The following is a 19,466-nucleotide window of genomic DNA, read 5'->3' as shown; positions in this document are numbered from 1 at the left end:
CTGTCATGTACTGTTCACAACACAGCCTGTCATGTTACTGTTCACAACACAGCCTGTCATGTACTGTCCACAACACAACCTGTCATGTACTGTTCACAACACAGCCTGTCATGTACTGTCCACAACAACAGCTGTCATGTACTGTTCACAACACAGCCTGTCATGTACTGTCCACAACACAGCCTGTCATGTACTGTCCACAACACAGCCTGTCATGTACTGTCCACAACAGCAGAACTGTCATGTACTGTTCACAACACAGCCTGTCATGTACTGTTCACAACACAGCCTGTCATGTACTGTCCACAACACAACCTGTCAATGTACTGTTCACAACACAGCCTGTCATGTACTGTCCACAACACAGCCTGTCATGTACTGTTCACAACACAACCTGTCATGTACTGTTCACAACACAACCTGTCATGTACTGTCCACAACACACCTGTCATGTACTGTTCACAACACAGCCTGTCATGTACTGTTCACAACACAGCCTGTATGTACTGTCACAACACAACCTGTCATGTACTGTTCACAAAACAGCCTGTCATGTACTGTCCCAACAACACGCCTGTCATGTACTGTCCACAACACAACCTGTCATGTACTGTTCACAACACAGCCTGTCATGTACTGTCCACAACACAGCCTGTCATGTACTGTCCACAACACAGCCTGTCATGTACTGTCAGCTGGGTGTGTACATTCAAAGACATACACATGAAAAAGGCTTCTGAGTTTTAACTTGCAACATGTACTTTCTGTTCTGTCGACACTAAATAGATACAGCTATTAGCTATTAGTATCACAGTAACAACTTATCTGCCTCTCTCTCTTGTTCACACACATATCTCTGAACACACACACACACACACACACACACACACACACACACACACACACACACACACACACACACACACACACACACACACACACACACACACACACACACACACACACACACACACACACACACACACACACACACACACACACACACACACACACACACACACACAAAGAGAGAAACCCTACCGGTCTACAGGTCCAACTGCCACCTCAGTCGTGTGCTTTGTCCTGCCATATGTCCTCTATGTGTCTCTATTCTCCTATTCTCTGCAGACAGACCAAGGCTCCTCCAGCTCCACAGCCCAAATGGGTTCCCAGCAGCCTGTCAGCTTAGACCCAGCAGAGCAGCTCATACCACACACACAACCATGGGGGTGACCCACCCAGCCCAGCAGGTCATACCACACAGACACAGCCACGGGGGTGACTGCCGTGTGTCCTTAGAGCAGGGCTACTCTAGCAGGGCAGACGGCTCCCTCTGTCTTTCTCTCTCTCTCCAGCAGGCAGCACAGAGGGGCGTTTAAACTTGGCTCGCCTGTGGTGTCGAGTAACAATCCCCCCCCCCTCTCTCCCTCTCTCATACTCTCACTCTCGCTCTCTCTCAATTCAATTCAATTTAAGGGCTTTATGGGCTTGGGGAACATATGTTAACATTTATTTTTTTTTTTTTAATATTTTTTATTTCACCTTTATTTAACCGGGTAGGCTAGTTGAGAACAAGTTCTCATTTGCAACTGCGACCTGGCCAAGATAAAGCATAGCAGTGTGAACAGACAACACAGAGTTACACATGGAGTAAACAATAAACAAGTCAATAACATGGTAGAAAAAAAGAGAATCTATATACAATGTGTGCAAAAGGCATGAGGTAGGCAATAAATCGAATAATTACAATTTAGCAGATAACACTGGAGTGATAAATCATCAGATGAACATGTGCAAGAAGAGATACTGGTGTGCAAAAGAGCAGAAAAGTAAATAAATAAAAGCAGTATGGGGGTGAGGTAGGTAAATTGGTGGGTAGTTTACAAATGGACTATGTCACGCTGCAGCGATCGTTAGCTGCTCGGATAGCAGATTTTTAAGTTGTTGAGGGGAATAAAGTCTCCAACTTCAGAGATTTTTGCAATTCGTTCCAGTCGCAGGCAGCAGAGAACTGGAAGGAAAGGCGTCCAAATGAGGTTTTAGCTTTAGGGATGATCAGTGAGACTACCTGCTGGAGCGCGTGTTGCGGGTGGGTGTAGCCATCGTGACCAGTGAACTGAGATAAGGCGGCACTTTACCTAGCATAGCCTTGTAGATGACCTGGAGCCAGTGGGTCTGACGACGAACATGTAGCGAGGGCCAGCCGACTAGGGCATACAGGTCGCAGTGGTGGGTCGTATAGGTGCTTTAGTAACAAAACGATGGCACTGTGATAAACTGCATCCAGTTTGCTGAGTAGAGTGTTGGAGCTATTTTGTAGATGACATCGCCGAAGTCGAGGATCGTAGGATAGTCAGTTTTACTAGGTAAGTTTGGCGGCGTGAGTGAAGGAGGCTTTGTTGCGGAATAGAAAGCCGATTCTTGATTTGATTTTGGATTGGAGATGTTTGATATGAGTCTGGAAGGAGAGTTTGCAGTCTAGCCAGACACCTAGGTACTTATAGATGTCCACATATTCTAGGTCGGAACCGTCCAGGGTGGTGATGCTAGTCGGGCGTGCGGGTGCAGGCAGCGAACGGTTGAAAAGCATGCATTTGGTTTTACTAGCGTTTAAGAGCAGTTGGAGGCCACGGAAGGAGTGTTGTATGGCATTGAAGCTCGTTTGGAGGTTAGATACGACAGTGTCCAAGGAAGGGCCGGAAGTATATAGAATGGTGTCGTCTGCGTAGAGGTGGATCAGGGAATCGCCCGCAGCAAGAGCAACATCATTGATGTATACAGAGAAAAGAGTCGGCCCGAGAATGAACCCTGTGGTACCCCCATAGAGACTGCCAGAGGACCGGACAACATGCCCTCCGATTTGACACACTGAACTCTGTCTGCAAAGTAGTTGGTGAACCAGGCAAGGCAGTCATTAGAAAAACCGAGGCTACTGAGTCTGCCGATAAGAATATGGTGATTGACAGAGTCGAAAGCCTTGGCCAGGTCGATGAAGACGGCTGCACAGTAATGTCTTTTATCGATGGCGGTTATGATGTCGTTTAGTACCTTGAGCGTGGCTGAGGTGCACCCGTGACCGGCTCGGAAACCGGATTGCACAGCGGAGAAGGTACGGTGGGATTCGAGATGGTCAGTGATCTGTTTGTTGACTTGGCTTTCGAAGACCTTAGATAGGCAGGGCAGGATGGATATAGGTCTGTAACAGTTTGGGTCCAGGGTGTCTCCCCCTTTGAAGAGGGGATGACCGCGGCAGCTTTCCAATCCTTGGGGATCTCAGATGATACGAAGGAGGGTTGAACAGGCTGGTAATAGGGGGTGCGACAATGGCGGCGGACAGTTTCAGAAATAGGGGGTCCAGATTGTCAAGCCCAGCTGATTTGTATGGGTCCAGGTTTTCCAGCTCTTTCAGAACATCTGCTATCTGGATTTGGGTAAAGGAGAAGCTGGGGAGGCTTGGGCGAGTAGCAGCGGGGGGGCGGGGCTGTTGCCAAGGTTGGAGTCGCCAGGAGGAAGGCATGGCCAGCCATTGAGAAATGCTTGTTGAAGTCTTCGATTATCACGGATTTATCGGTGGTGACCGTGTTACCTAGCCTCAGTGCAGTGGGCAGCTGGGAGGAGGTGCTCTTGTTCTCCATGGACTTTACAGTATCCCAGAACTTTTTGGAGTTAGAGCTACAGGATGTGAATTTCTGCTTGAAAAAGCTGGCCTTTGCTTTCCTGACTGACTGCGTGTATTGGTTCCTGACTTCCCTGAACAGTTGCATATCGCGGGGCTCTTCGATGCTATTGAGTTCGCCACAGGATGTTTTGTGCTGGTCGAGGGCAGTCAGGTCTGGAGTGAACCAAGGGCTATATCTGTTCTTGGTTCTGCATTTTTTGAACGGAGCATGCTTGTCTAATATGGTGAGGAAGTAACATTTAAAGAATGACCAGGCATCCTCAACTGACGGGATGAGGTCAATATCCTTCCAGGGTACCCGGGCCAGGTCGATTAGAAAGGCCTGCTCGCAGAAGTGTTTAGGGAGTGTTTGACAGTGATGAGGGTGGTCGTTTGACCGCGGACCCGTGGCGGATACAGGCAATGAGGCAGTGATCGCTGAGATCTTGATTGAAGACAGCAGAGGTGTATTTGGAGGGCAGGTTGGTCAGGATAATGTCTATTAGGGTGCCCATGTTTACGGATTTAGGGTTGTACCTGGTGGGTTCCTTGATGATTTGTGTGAGATTGAGGGCATCAAGCTTGGATTGTAGGACTGCCGGGGTGTTAAGCATATCCCAGTTTAGGTCACCTAACAGAACAAACTCTGAAGCTAGATGGGGAGCGATCAATTCACAGATGGTGTCCAGGGCACAGCTGGGAGCTGAGGGGGGTCGGTAGCAGGCGGCAACAGTGAGAGACTTATTTCTGGAGAGATTAATTTTTAAAATTAGAAGTTCGAACTGTTTGGGCATAGACCTGGAAAGTATGACAGAACTTTGCAGGCTATCTCTGCAGTAGATTGCAACTCCTCCCCCTTTGGCAGTTCTATCTTGACGGAAAGTGTTATAGTTGGGTATGGAAATCTCAGAATTTTTGGTGGCCTTCCTAAGCCAGGATTCGGACACGGCAAGGACATCAGGATTGGCAGAGTGTGCTAAAGCGGTGAGTAAGGCAAACTTAGGGAGGAGGCTTCTGATGTTGACATGCATGAGGCCAAGGCTTTTTCGATCGCAGAAGTCAACAAAAGGGTGACTGGGGACATGCAGGGCCTGGGTTTACCTCCACATCACCCGAGGAACAGAGGAGTAGTAGGATGAGGGTGCGGCTAAAGGCTATCAAAACTGGTCGCCTAGAGCGTTGGGGACAAAGAATAAAGGAGCAGATTTATGGGCGTGGTAGAATAGATTCTGGGCATAATGTGCAGACAGGGGTATGGAGGGGCGCGGGTACAGCGGAGGCAAGCCCAGGCACTGGGTGATGATAAGAGAGGTTGTATCTCTGGACATGCTGGTCTCAATGGGTGAGGTCACCGCATGTGTGGGGGGTGGGACAAAGGGGGTATCAGAGGTACGGAGAGTGGAACTACAGGGTCCATTGCAAACCAAAACAATGATAATGAAAACTAGCCTGAACAACAGTATGCAAGGCATATTGATATTTGAGAGAGACATACAATAAGGCATAAAGTGATTGCAGGTCTTGATTGGGAGAGCTAGCTAAAACAACAGGTAAGATAACAGCAGCAATAACAGGGTGCTAGTCTGACACAGCAACAACAGGTAAAAATGGCGACGACTAGGCAGAGAGGGTCGGATTAACCTCACACAGATCCTGAGTTAAAGCACAGAGCCGACAGGTAAAACACAAATAAACAGAATGGAGTACCGTGAATTAATGGACAGTCAAGCATGCATCAGCTATGTAGCCAAGTGATCATAGTGTCCAGGGGGCAGCCGTAGATGGAGCAGAGGAGGCCTCCACTAAGCTAGCACGCGGCGTTTAAAGTTAGTAGCCCGGGGGGTGGTCTGCTCAGACGGAGGGGTCTGCTCAGACGTGGTTGTGTCGACAGAGAATCCAAGCCAGATGGCGATGGCGAAAGAGAGGTTGTGAGTTGTAGAATTGTGTTTGCTAACTGGTGCTAGCTTGTGTCAGTGGCAGTGGCGCTAGCTCTTCAGCTAGCCGGCAGATGGGCCTAGCTCGAGGCTAGCTCAAGGCTAACTGGTGCTTGCTTCGGGACAGAGGTGTTAGCCAGTAGTAGCCACTCGGTTGCAGCTAGCTAGCTGTGATGATACGTTGTAATGTCCAGAGCTTGCGTCAGGAATCCGGTGATGTGGTAGAGAAAAGCAGTCCTATAAGCTCTGGTTGATATCGCGCTTGCAGCTAGCCGGCAGATGGGCCTAGCTCGAGGCTAGCTCAAGGCTAACTGGTGCTTGCTTCGGGACAGAGGTGTTAGCCAGTAGTAGCCACTCGGTTGCAGCTAGCTAGCTGTGATGATACGGTGTAATTGTCCAGAGCTTGCGTCAGGAATCCGGTGATGTGGTAGAGAAAAAGCAGTCCTATATGCTCTGGGTTGATATCGCGCTTGCAGCTAGCCGGCAGATGGGCCTAGCTCGAGGCTAGCTCAAGGCTAACTGGTGCTTGCTTCGGGACAGAGGTGTTAGCCAGTAGTAGCCACTCGGTTGCAGCTAGCTAGCTGTGATGATACGGTGTAATTGTCCAGAGCTTGCGTCGAGAATCCGGTGATGTGGTAGAGAAAAAGCAGTCCTATATGCTCTGGGTTGATATCGCGCTTGCAGACTGGCAGGTATTGGCCCGGTATTGAAGCTGGCTGTGTCCGAGTTGAGGGTGAAGACCGCAGCAGTGGCTAACTGACTACTAGCTAGTAGCTAGTTATCTGGCTAGCTTCTGCTTGGGGTTACGGTTCTAAAGTATAAAAAAATAGCAGGTCCGTACCACATTGGGTGAGGCGGAATGTAGGAATGTATATTCAGTTCCTAGATGGAAAGTGAAATTAAAATATATACGAAATGTATACGAAAAATACGAAGACTATTTACTATTTACTATTTACATGCGACAGGACAATACAGGACAATACAATCACACGTCCGACTGCTACGCCATCTTGGACATTGCCAAAGCAAGTGAAGTAGATAATAAACAAAAGTGAAATAAACAATAAAAATGAACAGTAAACGTTACACTCACAAATGTTCCAAAAGAATATAGACATTTCAAATGTCATATTACGTGCAAATAGTTCAAGTACAAAAGGGAAAATAAATAAACATAAATATAGGTTGTATTTACAATGGTGTCTCTTGTGGCAACAGGTCACAAATCTTGCTGCTGTGATGGCACACTGTGGTATTTTATCCAATAGATATGGGAGTTCATCAAAATTGGGTTTGTTTTCAAATTCTTTGTGGATCTATGTAATCGGAGGGAAATATGTGTCTCTAATATGGTCATACATTTGGCAGGAGATTAGGAAGTGCAGCTCAGTTTCCACCTCATTTTGTGGGCAGTGTGCACATAGTCTTCTCTTGAAAGCCAGGTCTGCCTTCGGCGGCCTTTCTCAATAGCAAGGCTATGCTCACAGTCTGTACATAGTCAAACATTTCCTTAATTTTGGGTCAGTCACAGTGGTCAGGTATTCTGTCACTATGTACTCTCTGTTTAGGGCCAAAGAGCATTCTAGTTTGCTCAGTTTTTTTGTACATGTTTTCAATGTGTCAAGTAATTATCTTTTTATTTTCTCATGATTTGGTTGGGTCTAATTGTGTTGCTTAGGTGGCTCTTCTTCAGGTTCAATTCTCTGTAGGTGATAGCTTTGTTTTGGAAGGTTTGGGAATCGCTTCCTTTTAGGTAGTTGTAGAATTTAACGGCTCTTTTCTGGATTTTGATCATTAGCGGGTATCGGCCTAATTCTGCTCTGCATGCATTATATGGTGTTTTACGTTGTGCACTGAGGATATTTTTGCAGAATTCTGCATGCAGAGTCTCAATTTGGTGTTTTCCCATTTTGTGAATTCTTGGTTGGTGAGCAGACCCCAGACCTCACAACCATAAAGGGAAATGGGTTCTATAACTGATTCAAGTATTTTTTGCCAGATCTTAATTGGTATGTAGAATTTAATGGTCCTTTTGATGGCATAAAAGGCCCTTCTTGCCTTGTCTCTCAGATTGTTCACAGCTTTGTGGAAGTTACCTGTGGCGCTGATGTTTAGGCCAAGGTGTGTATCGTTTTTTGTGTGCTCTAAGGCAACGATGTCTAGATGGAATTTGTATTTGTGGTCCTGGCAACTGGACCATTTTTGGAACACCATTATTTTTGTTTTACTGAGATTTACTGTTTGGGCCCAGGTCTGGCTGAATCTGTACAGAAGATCTAGGTACTGCTGTAGGTCCTCCTTGGTTGGGGACAGAAGCACCAGATCATCAGCAAACAGCAGACATTTGACTTCAGATTCTAGAAGGGTGAGGCCGGGTGCTGCAGACTGTTCTAGTGGACTCGCCAATTTGTTGATATATATGTTGAAGAGGTTGTGTCTTTAGCCAGAGGGGTGTGTGAGAGTAATTGACTGGCTGCAATTAGGGGAGTGACGGCTCTAGTCGACACACTGACACCACCTGATTGCAGTGAGAGGGAGAGGGAAAGAGAAAGACATGCCCCAAGAGAGCCATCAGTCTAGCCCCTCTATTAAAAGTGGGGGAAGGAAGGGGCTAACAGTGTCTATATCAATGATTATGACTGGGGCTAAATCTGTCTTACAAAAAATGTTATGCCTCATACAACATATTATGTAGCTCCTTTTCATAAGATAACTATTGTTGGAAGAGAAAACTAGTGTGTGTGTGTGTGTGTGTGTGTGTGTGTGTGTGTGTGTGTGTGTGTGTGTGTGTGTGTGTGTGTGTGTGTGTGTGTGTGTGTGTGTGTGTGTGTGTGTGTGTGTGTGTGTGTGTGTGTGTGTGTGTGTGTGTGTGTGTGTGTGTGTGTGTGTGTGTGTGTGTGTGTGTGTGTGTGTGTGTGTGTGTGTAAAACGCTCTCTCATTACCCCGTGCTCAGGTTTCAGAGTAGCTGGATTACCAGAACACCCAGGATGGAGGACAGCGAGCACACAAACCCTGGGCTGTTAATGGTCGCCCTCCCCCTCCCTGCTTCCTGGAAAACCTCCCCTCCCCCATGCATGGCCTGCTGATGTGTCTGTAAACCTATCTACCTATTTATCTATCCACCAGCAGCACCCAGGGAGGGAGGGAGGGAAGGGAGCCAAGTAATTGTGCCACCCCAACTCTGTTCTCTCTCTCTAACCCCCCCAGAGCCCTACCACAACCRTTTCCCCTTTAAAAAAATAACACCGCAAATTAGCGGCTGGATCTGCGAGTGGGCAGATTGGGTCGGTGGGGTTTGATGCTGATGAACTCTGGCTGTGTGATCGCTGCCTTCTGAGCCTAGAATGTCAGGGGGTTAGATCTGAACTGTTTATTTGAACTGAGCTGAGCAGTCCAAACAGAGCTACCTCGCTCCTCTCTCAACAAGCCCCTCAGCTAGGGTGGGGGGGTGAGTAGCCCTATATTCCCCCTCGAAATTGCGGCGGGCCCCGGGGTAGGATTACGTTATGGTGGACCGGTGGGAGGGAGGGGGAACAATGCGGCCTCTGTTGCCAGGGCTTCCTCCTCAATCCTCAATTCTCAGAGGGAGGTGTGGGGTTCCAAACGGCCCCGCCGGGCGGGCAGGTGGTGTCAGGGCTGGCTGGGGGATTCATACATCATAGCACTGCATGTCGGAGAAAGAGAGGGGCTTCTGGGACTTTGGGAAGGGCCTCCGCCTCGTTCTCCTCGACTTCACCTTCACAGCCCAAGAGAATCCTCAGAACAGCCCCAATGAAGTCTCAACGCAGCCCCACTAAGAGCCAAAACAGACCAGGGTCTGACACCGCGGGCTACGGCCCGTTGGCTTTGCTTTCCCTTTGAAAAGGCCTAAAAAGAGGCACTTCTAAGATGTCGGCATTGGGACGGCGGTGTTTACATAAAAATTTTACACATGGAATAAAGCGGGAACACTAAAACCCCGAAATCAAATAGCTCCCGCTAGGAGCGGCCTGAGCAGAGCGGAGCGGAGTAATCTTTAACAGATGGCAACGATCCGGGGGATGTTGATGTGCTTCAGAAGACATAAAATCCTGGCCAGAGATTGAGAGGGAGAACCAATGGGCCTGCATGGTAATAAAATTGAACATTTCACAGTTCATTAGACCTTGCTTATATCAAATACACATGCTAGACTTTCTTTTCCAATTTATATAACTAACTTTACACACATACTCGCATAACCTACCACAAATTAAGCATGCCCTCTATGCCCTCTCTGGAAACACATGTAGGCCTATCTGGGTCAGGTTTGTGCTGCTAACTAACAGCACAGAGGTGGAGGTCGTGGCTGCTGGGTTAACACTGTAGTCAGGTTTAATCCGACTGACCCTCGGGCCCTTGCTTTGAATCCTGCATATTTCTGAGTCAGAGAAAAGAGAGAGAGAGGGGGAAAAAGCTAACTTCTTCTCTTGGGGGAGCAATTAAAGCAATGCTTTCATCAACCTGGCCAGATCCCCCCTCACCCTCTCACTCAATCTCTCCCACCAGCTTGGGCACCAGCTGTGTGTGTCTCCAACTTTATCCTCAGTCTCCAGAGTTCAGTGTTTACTGTTTCAGCCCCCCTTAACCTGTAACCCTGCCCGTCCTCTAGGACCACAGGGGTGGACAGGAGAGGGATTGAGATGGGGTATCCCACCCATGTGTTGTGCTTCTCCCTCAGACTGTTCACAGCGGGTCCCTGTCCCCCTACAGAAACACAACCTTCCATCTCTGAACCCAGATGGCTGTGTGTAACGACAACATTGCCTGGGTTCCACTTCCTCCAGGCTGATGGGTCCAAGTAGACTGGAGATCCCATATCTCAACCAGGGTTATACAGGGACTATGGAGATTTCCATCAGGTTTAATGCACTTCACACAGGAAACTGCTTCCATATGAAAGAAAATCCTGGCTGACCAGACACACCAAAACCCCTAAATGGCGTCTCCGTTTCTCTAAACTCCACACAGCCTCCCTATGGGGCTTGCAGTACAGTACAGCACTGGTAGGCTACATTTACTAATGGTCTTACAGCGGGCCTACCCTTCCCAGATCACACTCATCCATAGCACAGCTCCAATCCTGCTTCACACAACGCAGAGCACAGCCACTGGTACTGCTGGTGTCCTCAGGGTGAACCTCTTGACAGTACAACAGTAATCTAACAGTAATCACAACCAGGGAATCTAATCCTGTGTTTTAATCCCATAATGTCGGAGGATTTCAGTCTGCCAGGCTGAAGACGCATTTCTGTGGAGCTCCAAGTACCCTCCAGTCATAACATGTATCCACATATGCATTAGACTGATATCAAATAGCAGTTGTTCGGTTACAGAGAGAGCAGGAGACTGACAGATATACTGTAGGCTGTTGAGGAAACAGGAGACAGGAGAGGCTAGCCTACCTCGGCTGGTATTGGTAAACAAATCCATCCAGGCATCGGCATGGTAACGAGGGAGAACTGGTGCAGACCAGTTCTCCTGACACACATTACACCTCGGCCACCATGACACCACATTAGGACATACACACCTTGCCAATGCCTACCACTGGGACTGCCTGACAGGCATAATTGGGCCCCAAAAAACTGTGGGGTGTGTGTGTGTGCTAGGGGAATAAGCTTTTCTGACCCTGTTAATACAGCACCATTGTGAGAAGAGTGGCTGATGTAACGTCAGATCAGTGGATGGATGCTGACCTGTTACGGGTGTGGGGGGGGGGGGTTGACAGGGTTCTCCCTGAGACTGACAGTGGTGCTATTTTCTCATCACCTCCACCAATCAACAGACCCCCATCCATCACACACACTTCACTGACACACCAGCCCTCGAGATGGCTCACTAAAATCACCCCAAAAATTATACTAGAGAGAATTATCTTGTTTGAAAATTGATTAAGCACGTATTTCCCATCTACAGGTCTTTGATAAGCTTCATTTGTATTTCAGTTCCCTACAATTACTGTCTATAAGGTTGTAAAATATATTTATTGCAAAATGTTGCCATGGCTGTTTATCCAAGTACAGAGAGAAAAGTACACTTTGTACCAGCACAAGAATACAATGTTATAAATCCATATAGTATCCATATCACAAACAATCTACAAATAAACTCTAGAATCACAGTTTCCTCCGTTCAAGTCCAAAGTCCACACTGACTTACAAAGCCAAGCCTAACAACATGCAAATTTGTCATCATCAGCTCCAATATTGTCTTTGTAACCAAACTCCACCAGTTGAGTAGAGAGCTTKGCACTGAAACAGAGACTAATGAGGGTATAGAGAATAGCTGGCTTTCCTTCACACACCCACCCCCCCCCCCCCCCCCCCCCCCCCCACACACACACACACTAACCCACCACACACACATCTGTCTCTTATACACATCTAGATGTGTATAAGAGACAGCCACACACACATCTCCCTGGGGCAGGCAGACAAGGGAACACTGAGGGGTTTTAACTCTGATCTCTGGAGTGTGGCCCATTCAAACGTTTGTGTTTGAGAAGGTAGCCTTTAATACGGCCTGTGATGGGTTCCAGGCTCTCTGGTTTAGCGATGGCATGTCGGATATTGGAGTGTTTACACAATCTCCCTGCCTGCCTCCCTCAGTCCCCACTCTGGTCTGCCTGCTACAGAGGTCCTGGTGGTGCGGAAATAAGTGAATGAAGATGGATGGATTTACTTAAGCCTCTAACCTCGGGACTTTGGGAACAAACTCTCAATGACCTCTATGTGTCAGGAGAGGGATTGGGGAAGGAGAAGGGCCAGATTGGAGCGCTGTGTGTGTGTGTGTGTGTGTGTTTCTACACACCATCACCTTCAGATCTAGTAAATGCTCTACCACTGAAGCCTCTTCACTAACAGATCATATGGCTCTCAAAGCAGTACATTCATTACACCAGGGTACAAAGCCTACCTTATATGGGAGAAATAGTACAATTCTGTTCATTTCACTGCTTAATTTGAGTATAAATATAGATATAGTGGTAGATATAGTTAACAGCTCATGATGAGAAAGAAAGAGAGAAGGGAGGGAGAGAAATCAGGGGGTGGCCATTGTTTGTGGCAGTGTGTGGCAGTAAATCAGCCTAGTGCTGGCCTTGATTTGTTAACCTTTTGTGTGGCTGTGTATCAGTGGATGAGGCATGGCTGGAGCGGCTCCTTTCATGGCCCTGAAATACAGCCTCTCTTTACCCTGCGGCCACAGGCACGAAGAGGGGGAGGAGGGAAGTGGGGAGACATCTACCTCCACACACACAAAACAGGATATTGAGCTAACCTATACGTCCATAAGGATATATTAAACAGCCCTGGTTGGATACGGATCTGTAAAAGTAAATACAGCCAAGGAGAGCTCTTTGGAAGATGGAATAAACCTGGTTTTAGCGACAAATCATCTGTGCACTTGGGGATTGGATTCTTCCAATTAAAGTTAATGGATATTGTCACGGATAGCTAGGAGTGGTGGGTGTGGAGTCAGGCGCAGAGAGCAATGCTTCCAATGCATCCGTTTATTAAGCTGGGTCTAGCCAACAAACAGGCAAAAATACCAATAAACAGGTCTGTCCCCAAAACCAGGGAAAATAACAGACAGCAAAATACGTAAGCACAACAATCTCACCACTGACAGTGAGAATAAGCCCGCACAAAAGCAGGCGGGCCGTGGAAGTTTAAATAGGCCAATAATTAACAACAAATAAGTAACAGGTGAAAACAATCAAGACAAAACTAACAGAAAAGAAAAAGGAATCGGTGGCAGCTAGTAGACCGGTGACGACGAGCGCCGAGCGCCGCCCGAACAGGGAGAGGAGCCACCTTCGGTGGAAGTCGTGACAGATATGTGGATAATATAACGGACTTCTGTGAGAAGTGCTTCACTCACTGTAGTGGCTGTGTAGGTGTGTTTATATAAGACTAACAATAACAGTGCTTGTATACTCCAACATTGTTGTCTTTTTGTCTAGTGTTGCGTCTGGAAGGGACAGCTAGTGCCCTCTGAATGACCTCTCAACCCTACCAGATGAGAACAAGTTGTCCTTGGTCAATGCCGTGCCTCGGAACACACAGAAGACCAATCAGAGGCAGGTAATCTTTCCACTGTGTACCAGGTCAAATTCTGTCCTAATCTCCAAAACCCAAACCCGCACAGAAGATTGAGGTGAAACGGAGGACACAGTAAAGCCTGGGGCTGCTGTAGTGTAAACCAATGCTAGTGCTGCTGTGAAAGGCTAACTGGCCCTCCTAATCCCCTGCATGGGTCATCATCATCTACACACTATCTGACTGTTGCTCCAGCTCAGCTGTGTAATGGTTCCCTAAAGCATCTTTACATCATCTGAGATGATTACAGTAGGAGGCAGCCCACAGCTCATGAGTGATACAGTACAGCCAGAGAGAGAGAAAGGAAAGTCAACCTTTCAGTTCCCTCCCACACATGAGTAAAACACTCAGAGGCCATTCCGTTGCCTGAAGAGCTCCCCATGACAATCCAGGGAGCTCTTCAAACTGTTATCTGCCACAAAGTTCCCCTCTGCTTTTCTCTCTTTCCCTCACTTCTTTTTTTCTCAAAACAATGTCATCAGCGCTGCAAATTACACCTTCCACATTGCACATTACTCTCTCTCTCTCTCTCTCTCTCTATCTCTCTCTCTCTCTCTCTCTCTCTCTCTCTATCTCTCTCTCTCTCTCTCTCTTCCTGAAGGCAGACACACTCGACCCCGACGATGCACGTCTCGTCTGGCGCTGGCGCCGCTCCCTGGGTCTCGCCATAGCACCTTTTCATTTTCACATTAGCTCCAGTAAAGTGTTGGTGAAATCAGGCATTCATCTGAAACCCAGAGACAGAGCAACCTCCCTCTGTCCTAGTATTTACCCCCCTACAGACTGAACCTTCTATCTTATACAATGAGCCATGGGAAAGACCATTATGTCAAACTGGGGAATTGTTTATGATGAAATGTTATGAAATAACAATGTAATTCATTGGTGGCTAATTTGTAATTATAGAGTATTACTGGCTGAGAAAGAATGACATTGTCTGAGTTTCCCTGTATTCCCCTGTATCAAAGCAAGCAAAAGAAAATGCTATTAACGTAAATCAGGAATACACATCATCAGATTTCAACCGTATCATCTGGCATACACAGTAATCAAATAACCAATGCAATGTCACTATATATTTTCTCCCTCTCAGTAACAATGGTATAATCCAGTCAGTGTGTGTTTTTGTCTGTGTGGGGTCCTGTGCAATACTGAGTCAGTCTGGACTGAAACAGACCTACAGACCCTATGACTCATCATCACAGACCTACAGACCCTATGACAACCATTACTAGAGCACTCATCACAAATGGTTCTGTCCTGCTGCTTCTAAAAAAACATTTAGCATTAGCTAAACATCATTACCTCATGGGGCTTTGCCCTGCTCTAACAAATCAGCTGTAATCTGTTTAGGCTGTGGTCTCCAATGACATAACTGCGTTCAGGGCTGAGCTGGGCCGTGTTGTGGGGCCTGACAACATCATAAAGAATGTCAGTGTTACAGTGCTGAGGAGAGATTACACGCGTGGGACTGGACCTTTAATCATTTGATAAATCTATCTACAGAGGCTTTTCTCCTGATGTGTTCTCTTATTACAGCCAAGGCTTTGACACACTATAATCCTTTCCTGGGCAGCCCACGCACGCACACACTCTCACACACACACCACATCTCACACACACACACACAGTCTCACACACACACACCACAGTCTCACACACACACACGCTCTCACACACACACACACACACACACACACACACACACACACCACACACACTGTCTCACACACACACACACACACACCACACACACAGTCTCACACACAGTCTCTCTCACACACACACACAACACACACACACACACACACACACACACACACACACCACACACACACACACACACACACCACACACACACACACACACACACACACACACACACACACACACACACACACACACACACACACACCACACACACACACACACACACTCTCACACACACCACACACACCACACACACACACACACACACACACACACACACACAACACACACACACACACACACACACACACACACACACAACACACACACACACACAGTCTTGTACAGCTAACCTTGTGGGACATACAATTCAGTCCCATTCAAAATCCTATTTCCCTAACCCTAACCCTAAACCTAACCCTAATCCTAACCGTACTCTTACCCTAACCCTAACCCTAACCTTAACCCTAACCCAACCCAAAAACATAAACTTTATCCTAATCCTAAACCTAACCCTAGCTCCTAACCCTAACCTACAACTAACCCTAGCTCCAACCTAATAATTAACTTAATTCTAACCCTAACACTAATTCTAACCTTAACCCTTAAACCCCCTAGAAATAGCATTTACCTGTGGGGACTAACAAAATGTCCCAGCTGGTCAACTTTTTGTCGTTTACTATCTTGTAGGGACTCTGGTCCCCACAAGAAATAGTTAACACGTCCACACACACACACACACACACACACACCACACACACACACACACACACACACACACACACACACACACACACACACACACACACACACACACCACACACACACACACACACACAAACATCACACATAGACGCATACACACACAGCACAACATAGACGCACACACACCCACACAGTTCCACACACACACCAAACACACACAGTCTCACACACACACACAGTCTCACACCACACACACACACACACACACACGTCTCACATAGACGCACACACACAGTTACACATAGACGACACACACGCAACACATAGACGCACACACACACCACACACACACAGTTTACACATAGACGCACACACAGCACAGTCTCACACACACAGTCACACATAGCGCACACCACACACACACACGCACACGCACACCACACACACAGCTAAACTAGGCCTGGACACCAGTCACAAGACCTCAACATCAGTTAAGGGTTGGAAACCAACAGACAGCCTGAAGACACACACACCACACACAGTCTCACACACACACAAACACACACAGTCTCACACACACACAATCCACACACAACACACACACACAGTCTCACATAGACCACACACACATTTAACATAACGTACAACACGCACACATAGACGCACACACACACACACACACAGACACGAGCACGCACACAACGCACAGCTCACACACACCAGTCACACATAGACGCACATCACACACGCACACGCACACCCACACACACACACACACACACACACACAACACACACCACACACACACCACACACACCACACACACACACACACACAACACACACACAACTACTGGCCTGGACACCATCACATAGACCTCAACATCAGTAAGGGTGGAGAACCAACCAGACAGCATTAAGACTGCATCAAGCTCTTTCAACTGCCCAGCATATGGCTGGTTTGTCTTTCTAATTTTCTGCAGGAGACTAAATGAATGAGGCTTGCAGGCAGGCTGACACCTGCGGGCGCTTGACAGCTCGGTAAATTAGATCTAACGTGTAATGATTCTCCTTAATAAAGGCTGCGCCTAGGAAAATTGAGCCCAGACAGAGAGAGAGAGGAGGAAGGAGGAAGAGAGAGACTGGGTGAGGAGAAGAAGAGACTGGGTGAGGGAGGAAGAGAGAGACTAGGGTGAGGGAGGAAGAGAGAGACTGGGGTGGGGGAGGAGAGAAAGAGCATCAGAGAGTGGGGGACTGTGTGAAGCGAACACAACCGAAAATTCCACAGAGTGGATATCAGTGGTGAGGCGTGAGGAAGGTGACACGAGGCTGGAAGCAAATCAACATCCAACAACTAAAACACTGAAATCAGTCAGGAGTTGGATTTCTTTGCAAATACGACACAGTCAGAGGCAATAAGCAATCAGTGAGGTGACTGGCTAGCTGTTAGGACTGTGCTGTACTGTACTGTGAGTGGTGCTGCCTGCCTGCCAGGCAGGGCAGTCATTGTTGGGAGGTAGAGGCTGCTGAGAAGCTGATTAGATGAGACTGACCACCTCTGAGAGCTATCAGTCAGTAATCAGACCAGAGAGACACACTCCCATGGTCTCCCACTGTACAATAGAGGGAAATGGTGAACTATGCATCTGGTCTGGAGGTTTGAAACACCACAGGGTGGTCTGTAAGAACAGGCCAGGGATGTAGCAGCAAGTAGTCTCTTTTTGAGGGTTGTCGTCACCCCTGACAGTCTTACAGACCATACTGTCACACCTGAGTCAGGCATCAACAGGCGAATCACAACGCTCTGACAGGTTTCTCCGATCTAGGATTTCTATGAAATGTCACACGTATATATGATTGTTGTTGATGAGACAGCTCCTGATGATCGTACCAGCCAGACTTACAGTGTAATTAAAACAATGTGTGTTACGTCATTATATGCATAGAATAAATGGAATTCCTATTTTCAAATAATATGCTCTACTCCTCGGCTGAAATCTTGTAATTTTAGTTCAATTTGATTCAATCAAGCTTCAACTGGTTGTCTTTCCTTTATAGTTTCACTAGTCTAGAGGTGCTTATATCACCAAGCAGAGCTATGTGCTCCTCCACAGAGAGCAGCAGTGAGGTTAACTCCCTCCTGTCTATAGAAGTGTTGTTGCTGCTGCCATCAGTTGACCTCTTTGTTTGTCAGTGCCGTGGCTGGGCCCTCCAAGCCCCTGTTGAACATTAAGAACAATAAGCATTTGATGTGTACCAACAAGAAAGCACAAAGCACAAAACAAACAGAGACCTTTTGCACCTGCCCTCGGGGCAAATACTGACGTTCATCTAAGCTTTTCCCTTTTTCCTGGAGTTGTTTCTTGTCCTGAGGCGGTTGGTCGCTCGGTCGGTGCATCGTAGTGGTGGTAATCCCATCGAACAAAAAACACACCACTCCTTTTATCTCAACACTTCCCTCAATAAAAATACCAATGGCCTCCGTTCTCCTGCACCTGGATTCTTTTACTCGCCTTTTGTGATTGCAATAGGAATTAGCATTTGGCAGGAGTGGAGCCGGAGGAGGAGGGAACTTGGATGTTAAAAAGAAAGAAAAGGGTCTTATATTTAAATGGAAATAGGGGCCAAGAGAGTGGACTGCCTACTATCCACCAGGGAGGGAGAGAGTGCATTTGTGTACTGTTTCCCCCTTTCACTGAGGGGTAAAGAGGGCGGCCCGTGTTGATTTAAGACGCACAAAGGAGGTCTTAGTCCTTTCAAGGGAACCAAATCTCCTCACAGAGAGGTGCCTTCAAAAGGAAGCCTCCCTGTCAAGCATGGCCATTGAGCCCCCGATGGACGCCRCAAATCAAGCCCTGGAGGTAATCAAAGGCCAGAATGTGGGAATGTGTTTGGGGTCCTAGGACTCTGCGTAGAGCACAGTGCAGGAAGAAAGAGGGAGAGGAGGGAAACAACAACCTATCTGCACCAATCAGCACCTCTTTCTCCTGCTCTCTGAAGGGGTCATAACCTCTGTTTTTCCAGCCCCTCCTCTCCCCTAACACTCCCCCCTCCGCCCCATCAAAGCCTATAGTAACCCACCATTACAGAGGAATGTCCATTCAACACATTATCTGGACGTAGAAAATGGGGCTGGCTGCTTTTAACAGCAAATTAGTGACGTGATAATGAGGTCATAAACAGATGCCAGGTCCTCCTTCTGACTATTTTTCCTACTGAATTAGCACTTCCTGGTTCCTCCTCCTCTGGCTCCTATATAATACAACACTAACCCTCCTCCTGGCACGTTAACTAACTAACACTGCTTCTCAATGCTCTGTGATATGGGACGTTAAA

The 19,466-nt window shown here is 47.4% G+C and overlaps 1 protein-coding gene across 1 annotated transcript in view; it reads right to left on the bottom strand.

Moving 5' to 3' along the window:
* The window catches only part of LOC111980328 (autism susceptibility gene 2 protein-like), a 614,157-nt gene that overhangs the window by 29,833 nt on the left and 564,858 nt on the right, over positions 1-19,466 (bottom strand).

Source organism: Salvelinus sp. IW2-2015, linkage group LG20 (genome assembly GCF_002910315.2).
Source record: "Salvelinus sp. IW2-2015 linkage group LG20, ASM291031v2, whole genome shotgun sequence".
NCBI lineage: Eukaryota > Metazoa > Chordata > Actinopteri > Salmoniformes > Salmonidae > Salvelinus > Salvelinus sp. IW2-2015.
The sequence above is the reverse complement of the archived record's forward strand: the minus strand, read 5'-3'. Positions and strand labels throughout refer to the sequence as shown.